We start from the raw sequence: 13,002 nt of genomic DNA, 5'->3' as shown, positions 1-13,002 counted from the left end.
GACCTCCTCCACGACGAAACCCCATCCACAATCCATGCCGCATCCGACCATAGTCGTCGACGTCGATTTTTCGTCCCCAACATCACGATCTCCGACGGTGTTCACCACACAACACAGGCGGCGGTGGTGTCTGCCTTTGCTGAACATTATCGCCAATTTTATCGGACCCTCACTGTAGCGCAGTCAACGTCCATGATGTCTGCAATCACCGCAGAAGAGGTGGTAGATACGATCAAAAAAGGGGCCAAGAACAAATCACCCGGACCAGATGGTCTCCCAGAGGAGTTTTACCGGGCGTTCGCCACGTTAATGCTTCCTCGCTGGACGGAAATGATTCAGAAACTCTTTACTCCGTCCTTTCCAATTCCACCTGAATTCGTCACTGGCATTCTTCTACCTGTGCCTAAACCGAAGGGAGGGCCTCATGTCTCTGCATATCGCCCCCTTACACTACTGAATGCAGACTATAAAATCTATGCACGCCTCTTAGCAGCGCGCATACGCACCGTCTTACCTACGGTCCTTTCACCTGAGCAGACTGCACGTGGTTGTGGGGCCACCTTACAAACAGCCCTAGGAGAATGCCGTGACCTCATTGCGCTGGCGTCGGTTTGTCGCCTTCGTGCAGCACTGGTATCCGTCGATTTCACGAGTGCTTTTGATCGCGTTCGACACCCATTCCTCCTCATGGTGGCGACACGTATGGGGTTCCCATTACATCTTGTCGATGCCATTCGCCGATTACTACTTCCCGCGGTCTCGATGGTACAAGTCAATGGGAGGCTTGTAGGACCTATTCCTATACGCCGCTCTGTACGTCAAGGATGCCCTATGTCTACTTTACTATATGCCATTGCACTTGAGCCCCTCATCACTGGACTTACCTCTAGACTGCAGGGCCTCACTTTGCGTGACTACACCTTTCACTGTAGAGCTTATGCGGACGATCTCCTCTTTCTCACCTGCTCCCCCACGGAACTGAATGACGCCATCCAATGGATCCACCAGTATGGACGTCTTTCTGATAACATTCTTAATGTCCGTAAATCGACTATGATGCACATTGGGCGCGGCCTCCCGGCTATGGTGCCGAACCCACTCCCAGTCAGTACCACCCTTCGTTACTTGGGTATAGAATTTACGAGCTCCACATACCGCACAGTGGCCCTGGCATACCGGCGGCTTTTGCAGTCGATTCGGCACCATGTCAGCGGTCAAGTGCACCGTAACTTAAACCAACTCCAACGTGTGTCCTATGTCAACATGTATGTAGCCCCTAAACTGGTACACGTCGCCCAGATCCTCCCAATGCCGTTACTTCTTGGCCGCCGCATCCAATCAGCCTTTGGATATTTCGTGTCAGCAGGGGCACTTTTCAAAGTCCGCTACAACACTCTAACATTGCCTCCTGCAAAAGGTGGCCTCGGACTCATCAACGTGCGGGCACGATCTTCTGCCCTCTTTGTCCACACTCTGTTGCGGCACTGGCAGGGGACGATTCCGTCCTTAACACTCAGTCTCTTAGATATCCTCCGACCAGCTTCTCTCTATCCACCGATCAATGTGGCACCTATTTCTCCATTATAGTACCACGTCACCAATTGTTTCATAGAACTCAGCTACGTTCGGGCCGATCTTCCAGTCACCCGTCCTCCCCATACAAAAGATTATTATTGTTTGTTTATGCTGTCCAACCCTTGCGACCCCATGGTGCTACAGCATCCTGACATTAACTGACGCACGGTTTGGGGGTGTGTGGATGCACCCTTTTTACCGTCGTCTGTGTCTGCACTCTGGTATGTTTAAGTCTATGGAAAATTCCCAACTAATAGTAGACTTTATCGCATAGGACTGGCCACCTCCCCACTCTGCCCTGACTGTCAGCTCGAAGACACCGACGAGCACCGTCTTACGTGCCCCCTGAAACAAAACTTATGGCTCCTTGTAAGGTGTCAGGCAAATCCAACACCTTCCATGAAAACCCTGACATAATAAGAAAATCTACTAGTATGTCACATAGCTCCGAATAAATCGTGACATTAAATTAACCAAAGTACTGCAAGTAACGAGGGAGCAAATGGAATGCCACAGACTAACACAAGAATGCCTAAATGCATGTTGTACCTTCCCACCGTGAGGCAGACGCAGTTCCGAGGGGAGAAACGAGAACAGAAGCCGAGAGCAGAACCGTGTTAAGCTAGAAGGCCCTACGATAAGGGAGGGGCTGGACACCCACGTCGCCAGCTAAACACTAGGGCTCACCAACCTCACGTTTTAGCGTGAGACTTTTTCGTGGCTCAGGTACGTCAAGGACCACCCCCCAGCCCATGTTAAAAACTAGAACCCTCCAGAAAAACAGTATAGATCTGACAATAACACAAAAAGGGCCACTACCACCCTCAAGTTTAGCGTGAGACTTTTTCTCGTCTCAGGTACGTTGCAAACTTTAAAAACATTGCCCCACCACGAAAAGTATAACGTTTCTCATTGGACAGACAGAATTTTTGTAGGCGGAGCTTAAGGTTATCATTGAGACCCTGATTGGTCAGATGAAAACACAGCCAGATAGTTTTTTTAAACCAACTTCGGTAAATTGTAGTAAGGAGAAGTTAGGAGAGAGTTAGTTCCGAGACGGCGAGCTGGATGGCTGGTGCGACGGCCGCTGTCGCCCTGACGCTGCCTAAACACCGACAAGGTAATGAACGCACGCGATGCCGCATTTTTGAGCGCATAAGGCTTCACTCAGAACTGCAGAAGTCTCATCTTTTAACCCCTATTTTGCGTAATGCTAGTGTCGATCGTTAATTAAAGATCATGGTGTGCACATTTGCCACTTGAAGAACAGATCTGAAACGCGATGATTTTTCTTTTATATAGTTATTGAGAAGCCACATCAGCCACTGTAATTATGACAAGTTAGATAAGTAATTAAAGATAATTGAGGGTCACTGTAGACCATTTTGATAGTTTTTTCTTTTGTGAAACTTAAATTAAACCTAGATTATAGATGTGATATGGCATAGGTCATCCTTCGATCGATTGTAGAACTTGGAAACCCATTCACGTAATATTCGTTCTCATTTTTGTTGAACTCAGTTGGTTTTTACCATCCTATTTTAATTAAAACATTTCCTTTTATCAATAGTGCAATTTATAAACAATGTTTTGTGAGTAGAATAAAATTTCCGATGGTAAACTTAACTGCTTTTTCGACGTTATTTTACCAGCTAACTAAAAATAGGAAAGCCTTGAACCCTTTCCACTAAATTTAGTATTAAGATTCTTTTACAGGGAGCGCAGTGGAGCTGACGCTGAGATCATTAAGTATTTGGTTATATCATCGCTAGTCTCACTGAACTCTTCTGAATTCTACATGTCATGTGTGGTCTGGCGTCTCCTTACCAGCAACAGGTCCCAGGTTCAAACTAGTTAATTCCCTAAAAATCACGCTCAGAGCGTCGTTGCGCGAAAGTGGTAGGGAGACACGATATAGAACAAACAGACACCACCATGAATGTTTAGAAGTAGACTTCATCGTATAGGACTGGCCACCTCCCCACTCTGCCCTGACTGTCAGCTAGAAGACACCGACAAGCACCGTCTTACGTGCCCCCTGAAACAAAACTTATGGCTCCTCATCCAACGAATCGAAGGCTTTTACCTCTGTGCCCCGCCAACGACGGTAACCCCGGATTTCCTGTTGTTGCCCCAGACATTTCACTACCCTCTTGCTAAGCACCATACCCTCATCTGGACAGGCTTTAGAATACCTCTTTCAAGTGGTCCGCATACAGTCCTTGACTTCTGGTACAAAGTTGTGACCGCGCGTAACACCCTCACCCGAAAACCATTTTGCCCATTATCTCCGCAGCGTCTTCCTTGACCCCCCTCAAAATTGGGGTGTATCATGCCTACCTATCACATGATGCAACACCCTTACCCACGTTCCCATGCATCGACCCAAAAAAAAGACAGAATATGTTATATTTTGTTGTATTTAATGTCATTTGTATATGTTTAAATGGTATTGTACCTTGAAGAACTCTTGCATAGTGAATATATGTGTACTTTTAGTTGGTTCAGTACAAATTATTTTTTAAAAAAAGTTGTTAGCGTTATTGTTGTTGTTGTTGTGGTCTTCAGTCCTGAGACTGGTTTGATACAGCTCTCCATGCTACTCTATCCTGTACAAGCTTCTTGATCTCCCAGTACCTACTGCAACCTACATCCTTCTGAATCTGGTTAGTGTAGTCATCTCTTGGTCTCCCTCTACGATTTTTACCCTCCACGCTGCCCTCCAATACTAAATTGGTGATCCCTTGATGCCTCAGAACATGTTCTACCAACCGATCCCTTCTTCTGCTCAAGTTGTGCCACAAACTTCTCTTCTCCCCAATCCGATTCAATACTTCCTCATTAGTTATGTAATCCACCCACCTAATCTTCAGCATTCTTCTGTAGTACCTCATTTCGAAAGCTTCTATTCTCTTCTTGTCCAAACTATTTATCGTCCATGTTTCACTTCCATACATGGCTACACTCCATACAAATACTTTCAGAAATGACTTCCTGACACTTGAATCTATACTCGATGTTAAAAAACTTCTCTTCTTCAGAAACGCTTTCCTTGCCATTGCCAGTCTACATTTTATATCCTCTCTACTTCGACCATCATCAGTTATTTTGCTCCTCAAATAGCAAAACTCCTTTACTACTTTAAGTGTCTCACTTCCTAATCTAATTCCCTCAGCATCACCCGACATAATTCGACTACATTCCATTATCCTCGTTTTGCTTTTGTTGATGTTCATCTTATACCCTCCTTTCAAGACACTATCCATTCCGTTCAACTGCTCTTCCAAGTCCTTTGCTGTCTCTGACAGAATTACGATGTCATCGGCGAACCTCAAAGTTTTTATTTCTTCTCCATGGACTTTAATATCTACTCCGAATTTTTCTTTTGTTTCCTTCACTGCTTGCTCAATATACAGATTGAATAACAGCGGGGATAGACCACAGCCCTGTCTCACTCCCTTCCCAACCACTGCTTCCCTTTCATGTCTCTCGACTCTTATGACTGCCATCTGGTTTCTGTACAAATTGTAAATATCCTTGCCCTTCCTTAATCTAGCTTCTAAGATACAGGAAGTCTTAGCGTCAGTATTGCCTCACGTGTTCCAACATTTCTACGGAAGCCAAACTGATCTTCCCCGAGGTCGGCTTCTACTAGTTTTTCCATTCGTCTGTAAAGAACTCGCGTTAGTATTTTGCTGCTGTGACTTATTAAACTTATAGTTCGGTAATTTTCACATCTGTCAACACCTGCTTTCTTTGGGATCGGAATTATTATATTCTTCTTGAAGTCTGAGGGTATTTCGCCTGTCTCATACACCTTGCTCACCAGATGTTAGAGTTTTGTGGTTAGCGTTAAAGCCCCGTAATCGCTGGGTCGCTGGATCGAGTCCCGGTCGCCAGTTTTTTTTATTTCTAACACAGTCATTTTCTTTACTATTTGTATTACTGGTGATGTAATGGGAAAAGTACGTGTAATCGGATGAACTTTTATTAAATTTATAATGTTAAAAAAAAGATGGTAGACACTTGCCCGCGAAAGGCAAAGGTCCCGAGTTCGAGTCTCGGTCGGGCACACAGTTTTAATCTGCCAGGAAGTTTCAGGTATTATGATATTTTCTCCTGGATGGAGTAAAAAGTGACCAAGTAAACTGAGCTGTTGATAAGCACATCACCATACACATTTTGTCAAACAGCATTCTGTACGATTCTTTTAAATTATTGGAAGTGGACTAGAAATATTTACAAACTTTCATGGTTCAAATGGTTCAAGTGACTCTGAGCACTATGGGACTTAACATCTGAGGTCATCAGTCCCCTAGAACTTAGAACTACTTAAACCTAACTAACCTAAGGACATCACACACATCCATGCCCGAGGCAGAATTCGAACCTGCGACAGTAGCACTCGGTACCAGACTGAAGCGCCTAGAACCTCTCGGCCACAGCGGCCGGTTACAAACTTGCATCTCTATACAAATATGGAATAAACTTCATCCATCTATTTTCGTGCCGTCCACGGCAGTCATTAATCAAATCTTTAAGTGTGACTGCCACTGCCGGCCGTGGTGGCCCAGCAGTTCTAGGCGCTACAGTCTGGAACCGCGCGACCGCTACGGCCGCAGTTTCGAATCCTGCCTCAGGCATGGATGTGTGTGATGTCCTTAGGTTAGTTAGGTTTAAGTACTTCATAGTTCTAGGGGACTGATGATCTCAGAAGTTAAGTCCCATAGTGCTCAGAGTCATTTGAACCATTTTTGACTGCTACTCGGTTAAGTCACATGAAATCAAGGTCTACTATTAGCCCTCAAACTAACCACAGACTTGGAAATCGCTACATAGTCCGAAAACCATGAATGTGAATATTAGCAAGTTAGAATAAAAAGGTAGAAAAGTAATCAACTCGTAACTTCCATAGAAAGAAATCATTAGATTCGTCGATCCACATTGTCAGCCATAGAGTGTTACGCGGAAAGACCGCGAACACCCTTTAAGCTCACTGTAGTCTTTTTCCTATTTCCAGTCTACGGTGACGACCGTTCTCTGAGAGTAATTCTTTTCTTGTACTACACTTTGATTGTTACTATGTACACAAGTTGTTAGTTCTACAGTTGAGTAAAACTTTATTATTGCATCATTTCCACTTTTTGTCCAAAGGGCCTCCACTCGAGTGAAAGTGGTCCGATTGGGAGCCCACACAGACGGCGAAGTAGTCGTTACGTGATTGCTCCAGCTCGGTAGCGGCGGCGGTAACGGAGCGCAGGCGGCCCTTCTCATAACTTTTGTACGGCCGGGCAACAGGTGTCTGCTGCATAATGCACGGCGCAGGGCCGCGCCGACGCCTCGCCGCTGCCTGTGACTGGACCGCCGCTGCACGAGGGCCGCAGTCGACGGCGCTGCCCGGACCCGCACCCACAACTCCCTGCGCGCGCGCCTCGCCTCGCTGACGCCGCTTTTAAGGCGCCGCCGTCACTTCAAATGGCACGACTTCACCCTCCGTCTGCAGGCGAAATATGTTCCCTCGTACTCGTCTGTCTCCAGTACGCCGAATGTTAAGGTCTAATGTGTGAAAGAAGGTGCTTAAGAGCACAGTGATTTTCTTAAATTAGGTAAGATCACTAATGTTTGCAAGTTAAATAGAAGTAAAGCTTTCCAGTATCTTGAGGGTACATTATCTGTTAGTGGAAAGAGTACAGAAGCAATAAAAAAAATTAAGAATAAGTTGTAGAAGGCAACAAGGCAATCGAGCAGGTCAGTCCCTGCTTAAGCAATAAAAAGCTAACAATCAACACCACAGAAGTAATATACCATACAATTGTGGAAAGTACTGCGACGTAAGGGAAGCAAACATGGGAAATTAATGAAACAGATAAGGCTTCTCGGAATGGTAAAGAACTTCTGGAGGAGGAGTAGCGGAATTTCAACTTTGGTGCAAATGGTTCAAATCGCTCTGAGCACTATGGGACATCTGAGGGGACATCGGAGGTCATCAGTCCCCTAGAACTTAGAACTATTTAAACCTAACTAACCTAAGGACGTCACACACATCCATGCCCGAGACAGGATTCGAACTTGCGACTATAGTGGTCGCGCGGTTCCAGACTGAAGCGCCTAGAACCGCTCGGCCACCCCGCCTGGCGTCAAATTTGGATCATATAAGAAATGAGGAAATACGGAGTAAAATGGAAGTTGCGAAGACTATTGTACATCCACTTCTAACGAATCGGCACTATGGTATGGGCACCTTGAAAAGATCGATGGTATAACACGGCCGAAACGAGTGTGACAGAGGATAAGCGCTGGAACAAGAAAAAGAGGTAGATCAGCAAGTAGATGCTAACAAGACGTGGATGAAGCAATGAAAAGTAGAGATGTGCAACATGGAAACTGGACAAGAAGCAATAAATAATGGGAAGCGAGAAACGGCGACGTCCGTATTCAACCCCCCCCCCCCCCCCCCCCCCAAGAGTCATCAGGCGCTTTAGCTCTGGTGTTTCGGCAGGGGTAGTTACAATTTCGTTCTTCCAATGTTTACTTAGAGTCAGTCGAAAGAAATGCTACTCATCATGTTACTCATGCGACACGCAGCGCGAACGAAAAGCGTCCGTTTGTTTCCCGCTACAAACAAATTGATCTTCATTATGGGATTTTACGTGCCTTTCGCCGGCCTCTGTGTCCGAAAGGTTCTAGGCGCTGCAGAGTGGAATGGCGCTGCCGCTACGGTCGCACGTTCCAATCCTGCTTCGGGCATGGATGTGTGTGATCTCCGTAGGTTAGTTAGGTTTAAGTACTTCATAGTTGTAGGGGACTGAGGTTAAGTCCGATAGTGCTCAGAGTCATTTGAACCATTTTACGTGCCATTCGATACTGTCACAATCGTTTTATCGATACGTATTAAGAGGAACAGAAGAACACGATGAGTAACCAGTTCTCCAGTAGCGAGTGAAGAGCGTTGCTGCGTGGCGACAGCGGTTAGTGCGGGCCAGGGTGGCACCCGATTAGCTGCTGAAGCACGTCAACGTCTAAGAATCCCAGAAGCGACGTATATGATGCTGAGACAAGCAATTTGGTATAAGACACAGTGGGCTGAAAATGTCAGGAACTACCCCAAAGCTGAATGAAAAATGTTGAACACGTGTCGTCAGCAAATGACGTACGGTACACGAGTGCAGCGACTGGCCCGTCGCTCCTAGCCACGGCGATTGGGGGCAGCGCTGCACGTCGCTCCGCTAGGCTACTCTGTTTTCAAATACCTCTTGTAAACATAATCTCTTTTAAATGCAAAATTTACATTATTGTCCTCACTCTAACCAAGCAACAGCTATTCTTATCTTGTGTTTCTTTCCTTTTTTCCTTTCTGCTTTGTGTACAGTCTTTATTTAATAAAGAACACGTATGTGTCTTACTGACAGTGATTCGGAAGCTTACACGAAATACGGTGCAGTTTGTTGTACTGTAATTCTCAATTAAGCACAGGAGATCTCGAGACCTGTAAGTAAAATAATAAATCTTACCGCAGTGTAAACACGAAACTGCCTAACACAGTGTAAAGAAAACACTGCCTGCCAGCTAGAAGACTTCAACTCTGAGCATCTCGCGCTAAAGGTGCGCACATAGGTCCAGAGCCACAGCGACGTCAATAGTCGCACACGTAGGACCGGAGCGACAAAGATGTGAGCAGTAGCGCACCGTAAGTCCAGAGCCACAATTTCGTGAACAGTCGTGCATGTAAGTCCAGAGCTACAACAATGTGAATAGTCACACATGTAGACCCACAGCTGCAGTGACATGAAGAGTTACACACGTAGGTCCACAGCCGCAACGACGTGAATAGTCCGAGCAGGTAAGCCTGGAGACACGTCAACGTGAACAGTAATGCACGTAGTCCCGGAACCACAACGACGTCAACAGCGATACATAAAGGCCCCAGAGCCACAACGAAGTGAACAGTGACGCTCTTAGGCCCAGAGCCACAACAACATGAACAGTAATACATATAGGCCCGGAGCCACAACGACGTGAATAGTCACAAACGTAGCCACAACAACTTTAATAGTCTTGCACCCAGGTCTGGAGCCACAACAACATGAATCGTCGAGCACGTAAGCCAGGGGGCACAATGACAGCAACAGTAATACACGTAGGCCCAGAGCCACAACGACGTGAACAGTAATGCACGTAGGCCCACAGCCACTATGTCACGAATAGTCGGGCACATAAACCTGGAGCCACGACAATGTGAATAGTTGAGAACACAGGCCAGGCGCCACAAAGACAAGAATAAACGCACACATGGGCTCGGAGCCACAACGACGAGAACAGCAGCACACATAGGCCAGGAGCCACAACAATGTGAATAGTCGCCAACATAGCCCTGGAACCACAATGACGTGAATAGACGCCCATGTACACCAGGAACCACAAAGGCGTGAATAGTTGTGTACATAGGCCTAGAGCCACAACGTGGTGAATAGTTGCGCAAATAGGTCTGGAGCAACAACGACGTGAATAGTCGCGCACGTAGGCCTGGAGCCACAACGACGTGAACAGTAATACATGTAGGCACAGAGCCACAACGACATGAACAGTGTTCCACATAAGCCTAAAGCCAAAACAACTTGAATAATCATGCACATAGGCCCAGAACCACAATGGCGGGATCAGTAATGCACTTAGATCCATAGCCAGATCGATGTGAACAGTATTGCAAATAGGCCCAGAGCCAAAAGACGTGAGTAGTTGAGCACACAGGCCTAGAGCCATAAAGATGTGAATAGTCGTGCACGCTAGCCCTGAGTCAAAACGACGTGAAGAGTAATGCACATAGGCCCGGAGCCACAATGACGTGAACGGTAACACAAGTAGGCCCGAAGCCACTTCGTCATGAACAGTAATGCATGAACGCCCAGAGCCACAACGACATGAATACTCATGCACTTAGGCCCAGAGCCACAACATGAACAGTAATGCACATAGGCCCAGAGCCACAAAGACATGAATAGTTGTGCACATACGCCTGGTGCCACAAGAACGTGAATAGTCGCAAACATAGGCCAGAAGCCACAAAGACAAGAACAGTCACAGACACAGGCCCAGAGTCACAACGATGCGAATAGCCGCGCACATACGCCCTGAGCCTCAACGACATGAATAGTCATGTATGTTGGACCAGGAGCCATAAAAATGTGAACAGTCATGTACATAGGCCTGGAGCCACAACGTCATTAATAGTCAATACGTAGGCCCGGAGCCACAACGATGTGAATAGTCGCGCACTTTAACCCAGAGGCACGACATGAATGGTAATGCACATAGGCTCAGAGCCACAATGACGTGAAAAGTCGAGCACGTAGGCCTGGAGCAACAACGACGTGAATAGTCGCACACATATGCCCTGAGTCACAATAGTGTGAACAGTAATGCAGCCACAATGACGTGAACAGTAATGAAATAGGCACGGAGCCATAGTGACGTGTACAGTGATAGTGATAGGCCCGAAGTCATCGCGACGTGAACAGCAAAGCACGTAGGCATGAAGCCACAATGACGTGAGTAGTTGCGCACATAGGCCTGGTGCCACAACGACGTGAATAGTCGGAGACATAAGGCAGGAGTCACAGAGACGCGAATAGTCACGCACGTAAGCCCAGTGCCACAACAACTGAACAGTAATGCACAGAGGCCCAAAAGGCTCAACGACGTGAAAAGTACTGCACGTAGGCCTGGAGCTAAAACGACGTGAATAGTCGCGCAGGTAAGCCCAGAGCTACAATGAAGTGAAGAGTAATGCACGTAGGCCTGGAGCCACAACAACGTGAATAGTTGCGCACTTAGGCCCAGAGCCACAACGACATGATTAGTCACGTACATAAGCCTGGAGCCCGACCGACGTGAATACTTCAGTAGGGATGATCATGTGCAACAGGCCGATGGGCTCAAGCGCTGCACATGCAGCGAGGTACGTCGTCTGGTGATGTCACGTGTCCAACATTTGTCATCCACTTTTAGGGTATATCCCGTCATTTGTGGCCCCGTGTGTCTTATATCAACGTCATGTAAGCCGCTTCGGGGGCTCTCGAGCGCTAATAGGAATAACACTGTATGCTTACTTAACCAGCCATCAGGGACACATTGCCGACTCTTTGAAAACCGCTGCCAGCGGGTCCTGCCTTATGCAGGTTCCGTGTAGTTTCGTCTGATCCCGAAGTATTGTAGGTCTTCCCGTACTCCATCTTCCCATCTTGTTTGCGGTCTTCCCTGGGGGCGCTTCCTCGCCGACCTTCCCGTACCAACAACACTTTTGGAATAGCATTATCTGTTCTAGCCCATTGTAATCGCTTAACCTTTGCTTTCTGTACAATATTAGGCCTGTTTGTAGCGTATAAATATCTTCATTTTTCAGTCCCCTCCTCCTGTTTCTTTCTTAAATGGCTCAAAACTCTTCCTTGTGACCTTTCTCTCAAATGTCATCAGCTTTTCTCTATCGCTCTTGATGATACCGTTCCTTTGCCATATAACAATGCCGGAGCCATCATTTTAACTTTTTTTTATGATTGCCTTTGATTTCATCATTGGTGTTAGGTGCAATAGCTCTAGGAAAACAATGAAATATTTCCGGTCGCAAATTCTACGTCAAGGACATTTAGCCCACGAACAATATTCGTTGATACGCACTTGAGGGAATACGACTGTGACCTCATTCCATCATTGTGTGTTTAGTGAGACAAGAGCCAGGGCATTTAAAATAGGCTCTGCGTGGCTACTTCTCGTGTCTACCACGACGATGTTTACGTTTTCTTAGAACCGCCTTAGTGTTGGTGGAGTTCTAGGCGATCGTGGCTTTCATGTAGGACTGACGGTGGTAGCTTGTTTAGGATGAAAGTTGATAACAGTGCTGCCGGCTGTCCCACATCTTCGTTCGCCGTACAGAGAGGAGAACCAGCCCTCGCTGCAGGCACCACCAATGTAGTGTCAGTAAATGGAAAGCTTCATGATGGTGGGTACACATCAGTCTCGTGCGTACCACTTACAGGTGGAATAGTTTGGGTTGGACACGACAGCAGGTTCTCACCAGCACATGCGAGTGGAACACTGTCTTCACCTATGGGTACAGCTGCCTGCAATGTGACAAACTGGAAGCTGTTATAAAGGGAAGCCAGCCCTACAGCTCGTCGACAATGATGCCACTAGACACAGCTGAGTGGTCTAAGTATAGGAAAGTGTAGGAAGGAACAAATTTGGCTTTGCACAAAGTAAACAGTTCCCTTCATCGACTGAGGAAAGAAAATGAAATAGGTTAATTCTTAGAATAAGCAGAAGAAAAAAAACCCGCATCGTACCAATGTTCTTAATGCTCTGTATTAAATAATATCTTAGTTACCGGTATCAAACCAATAGGTTTGTCATCAGATGGTTGCTCGAGATTCAATT

The sequence above is a fragment of the Schistocerca gregaria genome, chromosome 1, assembly GCF_023897955.1.
Source record: "Schistocerca gregaria isolate iqSchGreg1 chromosome 1, iqSchGreg1.2, whole genome shotgun sequence".
NCBI classification, from domain to species: Eukaryota; Metazoa; Arthropoda; class Insecta; order Orthoptera; family Acrididae; genus Schistocerca; species Schistocerca gregaria.
Note: the sequence above shows the minus strand (reverse complement) of the source record.